The following is a 13,942-nucleotide window of genomic DNA, read 5'->3' on the forward strand; positions in this document are numbered from 1 at the left end:
TGCCCATGTGTGTATGATTGTATGCGTGTCTGTGTGAGTGTGTAGTGTTGGTGAGAAGTGTGTGTGTATGTGGGTGTGTGCGTGTGTGTGTATATGTGTGGATGTGCGTGTGTGTGTGGGATTGTGAGTGTTAGGTACGGGTGTGTGTGTGTGTGTATGTATGTCTGTATGTGTTTCCGTGTGCGCGTGTGTGTATATTTTTTGTGCGTGCGTGTATGTGTATATTGTGTATGTTTTCGTGCGTGCGTATGTGTTATGTATATGAGTGAGTATTGTGTATGTGAGAGGTGTGTGTGCATGTGTGTATATGTGTATGTGTGCCTGTGTGTATATGTGTATGTGTGTCGTGTATGTGTGTATGTGTGTGTGTGTGTGGTTTTATGTATGTGAGGGGTGTGTATGTGTATGTTTATGTGTGTGCGTGCGTATGTGTGCCAGGTATGTGTGTTATTTTGTGTGTGCACTCCTGTGTGTATGTGTGTGCACTCCTGTGTGTATGTGTGTGCATGAGTATGTAGGCGTGCGCGTATATATGGGTGTGTGTGTGTATATATGTGCGTTCGGCTATGTGTGTGTGAGGGCGCGTATGTATGTTTGTCATGTATGTGGGCGGTATATATGTAAGGTGTGTGGGTATTTGTGCGTGTAGGTAGTGGTGAGATAAAAAGTAGAAAAAAGTAAGTCTAATAACAAGAGAATAATGGATATAATGTAAGGGGGACGAGGGGGGGGGGGGTTAAAAAAAAAAAAAAAAAAAAAAAAAAAAATTATGTAAAGTGTTGCAGGGACGTAAAGGGGAGAGTCATAAGGAAGAGAAGGCTGTGTTGAGTCCGAAGGGGAAAGAAGAATTGAGGTTGAAAATGTAGCGTTGCTCCAAGTGGAGTCGCGAGGGAGTGGACCCATGGTGCAGGGCGAGGCCAAAAACGGAGATGTTAGAGGGAGAGTGGTTGGGCAGTTGGAAGTGACGGCCGACAGGGGAGTCCGAACCTAGCCGAACGTCCCTTAGGTGTTCGGTGAAACGGTCGGCCAGCCGGCGGCCCGTCTGCCCCACGTAGAGTTGGTTGCATAGGGTACATTTGATGCAGTAAATAAGGTTGGAGGAGGTGCAGGTGAAACTGTGTGGAATGTGAAGTGTTTGTAGGTTCGATCCGGTGACAGAGGTAGTGTTGGTGATGAAGGGGCAGGTGTGACAGCGGGATCTGGAGCACGGGAAGGAGCCGGGTGGGGGTGGGGAGGAAGAGGAGAAGGTACTGCGGACCAGTAGATCGCGTAGGTTGCGGGCGCGTTTGAAAGCGGATAGGGGTGGGTTGGGGAAAATGGGGTGGGTAGTGGGATCGAGCTGGAGGCGACGGAAGGCCCGTAGGATCCTCCGACGAAGGGGTAGGGTGGCGGGGTGGAAACGGAGTGGGAAGGGGGTACGGTTAGGGGATTGGTGTGGGGGAGGAGAGAGGGCGGTGGTGCGATATATATATATGTATGTATGTATGTATGTATGTATGTATGTATGTATATTATATAAAATCACATAGCTGACAAGGATTTCAACGTTTCGGTCAGTTAAGCCATCGTCGGAGTGCAATGTATTAGAATTAATCTTGGCTTTATAGAGTGTCTGTTGGAGTAAAGTCTTCTGTGAGTATATTAGTTTGAGTGGAGTGGCAATTAGATTTCAGAGTGGGTTGTTATGGAGAGGAGTTTTATTATGGACCGGTGATTTTATTGACCAGATTTGAAGTTCTGTTCGTATTTCGAATTTAAGCAAGCGTTTATGCAAATGTGTAAGCAAATATGTATGTGTAGGTGTTTCCAGTTGTTAGGTAGGCACGGGTTGTGTTCGTTGTTTAGAGTTTTACGGAGAGTATCATCATGTTGCAATTATAACATACTCGTCTGAAGAACTGATGTCAATTAGCAGTCAATTGTTCCACTGGCACTATAAACATCTTCTGCAGAGAATAGAAATGGCCACAATTGCGAAACATGCGTAGAGAACAAACGGTGCAAACTGCGTTTTGTGCTTATCACACTTTTCCGTATGCATCTATATCTCTACATCTATCAAGTAAAGGGACATGCCTCAGTGGTTACAGCGTCGGGCTACAATCAAGTGGGAGTGAGTTCGATTCCTGAACTGGGCTGTGCTCTTGAGCAAGACACTTTATTTCACGTTGCTCCAGTTTACTCAGCTGTAGAAATGTCTTGCGACGTCACTGGTGCCAAGCTGTATCAGCCTTTGCCTTTCATTTGGATAACACTGGTGGCATGGAGAGGGGGGGCGGTATACATGGGTGACTGCTGATCTCCCATAAAACGACCTTGCCCAGACTTGTGCCTCAGAGTGTGACTTTCTAGGTGCAATCTCATGGTCATACATGAGCCAAGGGATTCATTATCTTTTTCTATCTATCTCTCTCTCTCTCTCTATATATATATATATATATATATATATATATATATATATATAGGTTCAAAAAAACAAAGGTGTCGGTCTATCTATCTATCTATCTATCTATCTATCTATCTATCTATCTATCTATCTATCTATCTATCTATCTATCGAAATAGGTGTGCATGTGATGGAGAGAGAGTTTTTAACTTACGGATGCTGACTTTATCATAATCGGTGTTTCGATAAAATCTTGACTCCTTGAAAATTTCCAATTTTTCATTCACATGAAAAGTTTTGCTACTTTATTTGGAAGAAACCGAGTGGTTAAGGTATTTCTGTGTGTGTGTGTGTATGTCTGTATATGCACGAAATTGAGAGAGAGCAAAAGTGAGAAAGAAGCATTGAAAGAGAGAGAGAGAGAGAGAGAGAGAGAGAGAGAGAGAGAGTGGGATAGTAGGTTGGAAAGAAAGGAAATGGAAACATATGCGCCATTTTAGTTTCTATTTTCTTTTTATAGATACGTAATTCATCTGCAAGTAATCATGCGGCGCTTATCTCACCACAAATGCCACCACCCACACCACAACATCCGCAGGAAAGACTTTTTTTTCAAGCAATATTGGCACTTGATTACTTTAATCTTTCATAGCTTAGTCGGAGGAAGGGAAGGAGGACGCGGAGGAGGAGGAAGAGGAGAAGTGGTGGTGGAAGAGAGGAGTGTGTTCACTTGACCTTTTGCAGGGTCTCTGTGATTAACGTGAGGTCAAAGGCTGCCTTAAGAAGAAAATACACCAAGACCGATGTCTAATGACTGCAATGACTGTACCTTTGTTAAATGCTCAGAAGAGACAAATGATGACGTTAAAACCGCTGACAGATTAAGTATAACACTCAATTAGCTCATGACTATGTTATATCCTTTTATCCTCAACAGGAATTTTATAAATATTTTTATAAATATATTCTCCCACACTGTCCTCTCAGATAACTCCCATGGTTCATCTGAGCGGACGCTACTGCTGCACATATTGTGTACCTCCCCAACAACTTGTATCACCATGTGCCATAGATCTGATAAACGGGGGCTGATCAGTAAAATGATAATTAAATAAAGGAGCATGACGAGGCAGTACGTAGGGATTTTGAACAACTTGTCAAAAATGTACAATTTATTTACATCGTTGTTCAACTAGGCAGATGTTTGAATAAAGAGCGTTTGTTTCAGAAACAGAGTGAGGATAGTGATAATTTTCATCCTCCTCCTCATCATCATGGTCGTCGTCGTAGTCATCAACATCATCATATCATCATCATCTCCATCATCGTCATCGTCAACATCATCATCTTCACCATCGCCACCGCCACAAAAATACTACTACTACTACCACCACCTCAAATAACGCTACTAGTAACCCCACCGGGGCCGTCAGCATCACGAGCAGCAGCACCACCACCACCACTACCACCACCACCAAAACCACCACCACCACCACCACCACCACCACCATTACTACGACCACCACCGCCCTTACTACCGCCGCCACCACCATTAGTTTCACTGCCGCCGCCGCCACCACCGCCACCTACTCCACAAGGAATACCATTAGCTCCACCCCCATCACTACAACGTCGAGCACCATCATCATTAATATCGTCATCATCATCATCTTCACCACCGTTGTTATTTGCTGTCAAGGGAAGATGGAATGGATGCTACAAAAAAAAAAAAAACCCGGCTAAAAGAGCGAAGCCAAAAAAAACAAACGAAAAGAGAACATAAAGCAAACAATCAAACAAAAAATGCAGCCAAGAAACAAGAAAACGTTGCCAACAAGGATTTAGCCTTCCGTTATACATTAATATATATATATATATATATATATACGTTTATATGTATGTATGTATGTATATATATATATATATATATATATATATATATATATATATATATATATATATATATATATATATATATATATATATATATATATATGTATGGGTATGTTGATGCAAACAAGAAAAGTAGAACTCAGAATCTGAGTATATTCTTTTACTGTTTCAGTCATTTGACTGCGGCCATGCTGGAGCACCGCCTTTAGTCGGACAAATCGGCCCCAGGACTTATTCTTTGTAAGCCTAGTACTTATGTTATCGGTCCATTTTGCCGAACCGCTAAAATACGGGGACATAAGCACACAAACATCGGTTGTCAAGTGATGGAGGGGGAGGAACAAACACAGACACACAAACAAAACACACACATACATACATACATACATACATACATACATACATACATATATATATATATATATATATATATATATATATATATATATATATATATATATATATATAAAGTTTTAAAAAATGAAAAAGACAAAAAACAATAACAAAAAACAACGTGAAGACGTGATACAGATAGTGTTACTAGACGCTAGCAGGCCTCTTTCAGTTTCCGTCAACCAAATCCACTCACAAGGCTTTGGTCGACCTGAGGCTATAGCAGAAGACACTTGCCTAACGTGCTACACGGTTGGACGGAACCCGGGACCATGCAGTTGGAAAGCAAGCTTCTCACCATACAGCTACTCCTATGTATATTTTTTATTAATATTTGAATGAAGAAACAGAAGTATTGAACATCCGAGAGTTTCTTGCGTTTGCACTTATCAAACGGTAAATGCCAACGCACGAATCTCTCGGACTTTGAGTCACTCCGTTATTGCTGCTAAATATTAATAAAAATATATGCAGTATATATTCATGTATATATCTATATGTATGTATGTATGTATGTATGTATGTATGTATGTATGTATGTGTGTATGTATGTTATCAATCAGTTTCATTTCTGTATTTCTTGTCCATAGAGAAAGAGCCGGACTCTAACATAGATTCAAGGCTCCTTCATTGGAACTTTTATCAACATCATCTAGGTATTTGTGCATATGTGTGTGTGTGCAGTATTTGGTGTTAGTGTATGCGCAGATTTGTATGTTTGTTTTATGGATGCATTTTTATGTCTAGATGCATGCATATGTATTTATGTGCTAAATTTTTGGAAAGTTTTACATATCTTTGCAGTTCCATTGATGGCTTGAATCTAATCAGCCTTTTTCTTTCAGGTTTTGAGAACCCTAATTTTTCTAGGTTTTTGTTGAGGCAGTTCGTTACATATCCCAATGCCCCAACAATCACGGGTATGAATCTGAACTTGTAGTCTGGGTGGAGTATCTGCAAATTTCTCAGTAGCTCGGCGTAGTTGTTCTCTTTTTCTCTAATCTTTAGTGGGATGTTGACATCCGCAGGACAGCTGATTTCTACTACTGTACAGAGTTTCTCTTCTCTGTCCCAGATTACTATATCCGGTCTATTATGTCTGCACTTTATTGAGGTTTTTATTGGGACATTCCACCAATACTCTTTCATATTGTGAGTGGTAATGGCCTCTACCTCATTATGGGTTTTCATCTCCTTAGCCCCGGGGTTATCCTGTCGGAGGATTTCATTGTACAGTGTCTTTGCCACAACATCATGTCTCATAGGTAGGTAATACCTTGATGACATTTTTGGACAGCTGCTAATGATGTGGGTGATATCTTCGACACTGATTCCACAGAGTCTGCATCGATTATTACATTGTGGTGCTTTTCCCGCCTCTCTGTCCCGTTTGTTTATTAGGAATTTGGTTGCTATTTCTTGTTCTTGAATAGCAAAGGCATACCCTTCAAAGTGAGAGTTGGTGACCCGATTGTTTGTCCACGATAGACTGCTCTGGTTGTCAATGTTGTTATCACCCTGGAGCTTTCTGTTAACGTATCCATGCATGGTCTTCTGCTGGAATGCATTCATCCTCTCCTCTGATGTTATGTTACGGTAGAGTCTTGCAATTTCTTTGGGTAAGAGTTCAGGGTTGTCGAATAGGGAATGCTTGTCAAGTAGTTGCCTTCCCAATCTCATGATGGTATTTACCTCATGTCTGCAGACTTCATCAAGAGGTGCACTTCGACACTTGGTGGTTATGAGATGATATGTATGTATGTATGTATGTATGTATGTATGTATGTATGTATGTATGTATGTATGTATGTATGCATGTATGTATGTATATATGTATGTGATTGTATTTTATGTGTATGTGCATTTACATATATATATATATATAGTTAAAACTTACTGTATAAAGGTTAACGTGTGCGTTCTGTCGTGATACAAACAATATATGAGTATATGCGTATATATGTACATGTATGTACATACCTACATCTACATGTACATATAGATACATAACTGGGTACAGGACGTGGCAAAAGAACATGGACAAAATGATAAACAAGGTACAACAAACAAGCAAGCCACATAGAAACATCTCCTTCATCAGCTGCCACCATTAAAACACCGGCGTTTACCTTGTTTATCCTTTTGTCCATGTTCTTTTGCCACGTCATGTACCTAGTTATGTATCTATATGTGCATGTAGATGAAGGTATGTACATACATGTACATATATACGCATATACTCATATATTGTTTATATATATATATATATATATATATATATATATATATATATATATATATATATGATGGCCCAACTATCTCTTTCGCATTCATATATTAAGAGTTTGGATTTTAATTATAATAAAATATGAAACCATCATTCTATGCTAATCTAATTAATTTTGTCAAGCTCTCTTTTCAGTTTGTAAGATAGCAATTTAAATGTAATAAAACTAAAGTGCCTACGTGATAATTGTAAACCTACTTTTGGGCCACTCTGTATATATATATATATATATATATATATATATATATATATATATATATATATATATATATATATATATATATATATCCGTTTAATTTGGTCTGGGCAAAAGCCTCAAAATGCGTTCTTAGATGCTCCTATGCTTTCGTTATCAGCTACCACTCGTGAATTCCACCTTCCAGAAAAATCCGATGGTATGGATATACAGATGGAACTCCTTTCGGCTTAGCATAAATATAATAATAACGAGAGTACTCAGAGAGTGCAAACCTCCGCCAAGGCAACATCAACGTTCTCTCAATAATTAGCCAGAGATGATTTTTGAAATGCGAATTTCCGAAATAAACTCGACTGCTCTCACAGACGAGAATACTAAAAATGAACCCGACCTCTCTCAAAAATTAGTTTTAAAATAACCTGACAAATAATCCAGAATCCTTATCTGGTACCTGATCGATCCCAGTGGTAGTCCTGGATTGTGAAGGTGGCTGTAGAAAATTTAGTAACAGTAATAAATAATTTATCCATATCTAATACAAACAAAAGTTAACAAATTCACCATTCAAAATAGTTACCGCCTAAAGGGAGATAATTGCGAAAGACTTGAATGTTAACATAAGATCGTAATCATGTTAAGTGAAGTAAATATAACAAATAAACCAGAATCCTTGTCCGGTACCAAATCGATTCCAAAATCCAATCAGTTCGTACTAGTCACGAGGTAAAACATCTCCGAACGGTTCATCCGAATCCCCCCGGCAGTTCTTGAGATATGTTCTCCATGGACAAACAAACACAACTGAAAAACAATACCGCCGTCTTCGTTAAGGCGGAGGTAAAAATGTTAATTCGGGGTGGAAATTGGTAGGCTTTATTAATGCATCAGAACATACGCTTCTGCACACGATCATTAGATAGCAATTTTTGGTATTATTTTCGAACTTCATAAAATTGTTGTTTCCACTATAATATGCCCTGCACTCATACTTAGGTGCCTGAGTAACACCTTACAGCTTCATCAGAGCCTCAAACATTTTTAGCATGCATAGAGGAAAACAAATTTTCTTCCTCCTTGGTAATATCGGTAACTTCCGAATGATGCCCTCCCCGCCGCTGGTAAGGCGAGCAGGCATTCATTTCCTCAGATTGGAAGGCTATTCCATTGCACGGTTTCCCATTTGCGACAGAGCGGACAAGAGCAACGAGAAATGAAGTATTTGGCTGAAGAACACAACGTGTCGCCCGATTGGGGAATCGAACCCAAGATCTGGAGAACGTGAATGTGACACCCTAAAACATACATACCTGCATGCATACATACATACATACATACATACATACATATGTGCATACACAAGCACACGCTCACGCTGGTGCACACACACACGCACCCATATGTCTTAGACATATAAAAGGAAGGCAGTTCTGATAATTGACGAAGTCGATATCCGTTGACAAGGTTGCAAAAGCAATGAAAATTTTTGGAAGATATAAAAAAAAATGAGTGGAAATTGAACCGGTGAGTGTGTTAGATATTTATTTCTTTATTGCTCACAGGTGGCTAAGCATGGAGGAGACAAACATGGACAGACAATGGGATCAAGTCGATAACATCGACCCCAGTGCATAACTAGTACTTATTTAATCGACCCAGAAAAGATGAAAAGCAAATTCGACCTCGGCGGAATTTGAACTCAGAACGTAACGGCAGACGAAATACCGCTAAGCATTTCGCTCGGCGTGCCAACGATTCTGCCAGCTCACCGCCTTTGTGTGTGTTAGATATTAAGACAGTATGACTCTCCCCAGACACAATAAAATTTGTTTCAACACACGAATTCACGTAAAGAATCTTCCAAACCAGATACAAAAACGAAATGTGTGTGTGTGTGTGTGTGTGTGTGTGTGTGTGTGAGTGCGTGGGTGCGTGTTAGCGTGTAATGGACTCTCTCGTCGAAAATGACGTATGCGTGTTCAGCTTTTGCCCACTGACCTGTACGGACGTTTTGTCTATAGTGATCAAACGTGTGTGCTGTACATTAAGCCTCACTCTCCATAAAATCAACGTTGCGTAAACAGGTGCCCTGTGTACCGAGTGTTAGATCTCGAAGTGATCACAAAGCAACGGATATGAAGTATTTTGCTCAAGAACACGATTCACCACCTGATATAGGAATTGAAATCACAATCTAGCGATCGTGAGCGCAACGCCATAACCACTAGGCCATGTGCCCTCATATATGGATTATACGTGTATGTGTATGTGTGTGTGTGTGTGTGTGTATTACTCTTAACAGTGGAACGTGAGTTCGTAAACCAAGGAATAAAAACGTGTAAAGTATTGAAGGCCATTAACAATGTATATATGTATATTATTGTGTGCATGAGTGTATGTGTGTGTGTATGTGCGTATGTGTGTGCATCTTTGTGCGTCTGTATGTGTGTCTGTATGTGTGTCTGTATCTGTGTGCATCTGTGTCTGTGTGTGTTTGGGTGTCTGTACTTGGGTGTCTGTATGTGTAAATATATATAAATATATGTGTATACGTATGTATATATGTGCGTTTCGTATAAACTTTATTCTCTCTTATTATATATAAAAGCCATGACATATTTAGACACATTGTTATATATATATATATATATATATATATATATATATATATATATATATATATATATATATATGTATATATATATATATATATATATATATATATATATATATATATATATATATATATACATACATATATATATATATATATATATATATATATACATACATACACACAAATACATTCCTGTACACTCAAAGCTATATAGCTGCCGAAACACACACCGTACACACACACACACACACACACAAACATACATACAAACACACACACATACATACATATAGAAGTACATACACGCTCACAGGGTCTCGTGCGGTCTCTGTTAGATCGCAAAGGACTATGGGAATTTTATTGATTTTTCCTTGTTATTAACAACAGATTAAAAAATAATCAATGCTTAAGTCTGGTAGTTTTCCTTCTTAATTCTGAGTGTAGTATATAATATGCGTTGATTTTTGGTTTATATATTTCTATTAGCCAAGCCTCGAAACAGATATATCTCAATATTCTAAATTTTTTTTTTCTTGCAGAATTCTATGCAGAAATTTGGTATCATTTTGTATTGCTTCTCTCTCTTTTTTTTTTCTTTAGCTTATTTACTGTATTGTAATGTAAAGGCAAAAATCAGTTTGTTACATTCGTCATACATGTACAACACTCCTCGCGTCGTTTGATCATGTGAGGTCTCCAAAAGTTGGAGGAGAACGATGATAAATGGATGGACAAGAAGTTGAAAGTGTTAAAGCAAAAAGCACGAGTGAATCTACGTGTCTATGAGGCAATGGATGTTCACAGATCCATGGGATTTGTGCTGATGAGTGATGTTTCGAGCGAACGAAGGTTTAGAACAAAGGTAAAAACGTCAGAAATGAAATATTAAAAGAATGTAGAATAAATGGAAATACGAAACTACTGCTCTGTAGTAGTAAAGTTCAATGTTGAAATGTCTTCACGGGTCTCTCTTAAGTTGCATAGCAGGTTGGTTGTGTCTAATTTGGTGGTGGTGATAAATTCCATCAAGTGTTTCTTGAAGTGCCTATATTTGTCAAAATATCAGATTTCATATCCAGGTACCTTTGAGAGGGGAATATTTTCTAGACGTTGAAGCACTTCTCAGGTCTGATGACGTCTTTGTCTCATTATACTGAACGTAGCTGTGTGGTTATATGTTCATTTTCAGGCTAACCTATACGTAGCTACAAAACGCCTGTCTCTGATACGCGTAATGTGTTTTCTTGTTTTTTTTTTTTTTTTCATTGAAACGAGATAGACAGTAGTTTTCCGTTTAATCTTATACGAATGTAAAGACTGTCAATTGGTGTTCCGATGATGTTCTAAATCTATCAGAGGTGTCTTTTCAATTAAGTAAGTTTGGTTGTCCCATCTCGTAAGGCAATTATGCATTTCGTCCATTTCGTTTGTGTTTACCCGCCTAATATGTATATATATATATATATATATATATATATATATATATATATATATATATGAAGAGATAGATAGATAGATAGATAGATAGATAGATAGATAGATTAGGATATAAATGGGATTTAAAATTGAGGACTCTGTTTTGGTAGAATTTTATTGATGTATTCATAGATTATACCATAGCATATATTCTACTATCTTCAGGAAAAGTTTTAAACAGGTGAGATAAAAACCTAATTATGATGAATCCAGTTCAATGGATCAGTGGTATTAAAAAAATATAACATTCGAATTCTATAGAAATTAGGAGGAGTACCTATAACGGACTTGCGAGATTCAAAGAGATGAAACGATTCTACTTTTCCGCACTCCCTCCCAGACAGCTAGATGATGCAAAAAAGGGACAACAAAACATCCAGACAGATGATAAAAAAGAGGGACAAGAAAAAACACGGACGGGTCATTCGAAGTTTTCTTTCCTCAGTCGAGTTCCATATTATCTTTGCAATTTCGGCTGGTTATACTCGAGATTGCTCCAATCTGGCCAGCCCCAAGGAAAAACTAAGCTAAGAGCATTAGATTCCTTAAAAGGAAGCAGCAAATGTATACGAAAACAAAGGCGAAAAAAAACGGAGAAATGGTACACAAATACAAATGCAAATAAGAGGAGATAAATATGTATGTATGTATGTATATATATATATATATATATATATATATATATATATATATATATATATATATATATATATATATATATATATATAGTGTTCTTCAGCGTCTTCCTAGCCTGGCTAGGGCTCACGTTGTTACGTTTATATATTCGTTTTGCAAGATTCTTGATGTGGAATCGTGTGTTGAAACAGATGTTGTTGTATTTGGGGATTGTCATGTTGCCAGTTTAGCCAATAAAAATACACGCACTATATATTTGGTGTTAATTTGTTTCAGCTTTATTTTATTTTTACATTAATCCTATTTCGGCCAGAGTTCTTTCGTCACACTTTTGTGACCTCATCAGTGGTCCTTTGCTTTCTTCTTTCTTATTTGCATGTCTTTCCTTACTAACGATCAGCCTATATATATATATATATATATATATATATATATATTGATAGGAAGGACAACAAAAGAAAGAAATAGACCTCGATATTATGTAAATAGAGGAATGTATCTGTAAAAATATGTGACACTTATTCGGTAGCCATGATAAAACTCCGAGTTTCGTGTGCCAGGGAGGGAACCCATGCCAACATCACTTCAGTTATCCGGCCATTGAAAATTACTGTCTGGTTGACCGTTATTAAGACAAAAGCGCTATAGACCCTTACTTAGCGGTCTATAGCTCTTTTGTCTTAATAACGGTCAACCACACAGTAATATCCCTTTGTTTAACGGTCATTTCTCACAGGAATTTTCAATGGCCGGATAACTGAAGTGATGTTGGCGTGGGCTCCCACCCCGGTATCCGAAACTCGGAGTTTTATCATAGCTACCGAATAAGTGTCACATATTTTTACACACACACACACACACACACACACACACACACACACACACACATATATATATATGTATGTATGTATGTATGTATGTATGTAAGTATATTCATTAAGTTAAACATTGTGAAGATAAACATTATGTGATCTCGGTTTGCATGAAGCGTTAGCACAGTGGGAAGCTTCCTTCAAACCTCCCGTTTCTCATCTTCATCATCGTGATCAGCGCAAGAACCACATGCATCACTACCACCATCCCCACCATCACCATTATCATCATCATCATTATCGCTGTTATCGTAGTCATCACCTTCATCATCATTATCATCATGATCGTCAACATCTTAATAACATCTCCATCTCCGACACATTTTACCACTTCCCTCCTCCACCTCCTCTTCCCTCAACGTAGATCCAATCCCACCCTATCCTCCTCACCACAAACGGATAGACAGACCCTTCGCGTCAGATGTATGCCAACATTTTTGACCATACACATTAAGTACTTTTGATGTCTCAAATGTTTATAAATATCGCTAGACAAAAACAAAAACAAAAATGCAAATAGAGAAAAAAACAAAAAAAAAGAACTAACAAACTAAAAAAACAAACAGAAGCAAAAAAAAAAAAAGAACGCTACCAATTCCAATCTCCATTCTCCTCTCTAGCCGGGTAGAACTACGCCAAAAAATACATAAACGATTCGACTTGTTAAAGACAAGTGATGTATGAGTGTTTATTTTCACTTAAATGGACCTGAGCGTGTATAAATATGTATGTGTACACACGCATACGCTCACGCACATACAAACACACATACACTTCTTTATACACACACACACACTCTTTCAAACACATATGCAATTAGTATATATATATATATATATGTGTGTGTGTGTGTGTGTGTGTATGTGTGTATACTTAAACACACACATATATATATATATATATATATGTGTGTGTGTGTGTGTGTGTGTGTGTGTGTGTGTGTGTGTGTGTGTGTGTATACATATGTGTAGTGCGTGTAAGTGAGTGTGAATATGAAATAAGAGAGAGAGAGACGTGATGCAATGAATAAAAAAAAATACAGGCACAAACTCAGACAAAAAAAGTTATATAATTTTATACATCGATCCATAAACGTATACGTTCGCCCACATGCAAGCATACATACAAATACATACTTTCATAGATTCACGCAGAAACACACACACAAACACACACATCTATATAG

Source organism: Octopus bimaculoides, chromosome 12, assembly GCF_046866305.1.
Source record: "Octopus bimaculoides isolate indiv1 chromosome 12, ASM4686630v1, whole genome shotgun sequence".
In the NCBI taxonomy this organism is placed as follows: Eukaryota; Metazoa; Mollusca; class Cephalopoda; order Octopoda; family Octopodidae; genus Octopus; species Octopus bimaculoides.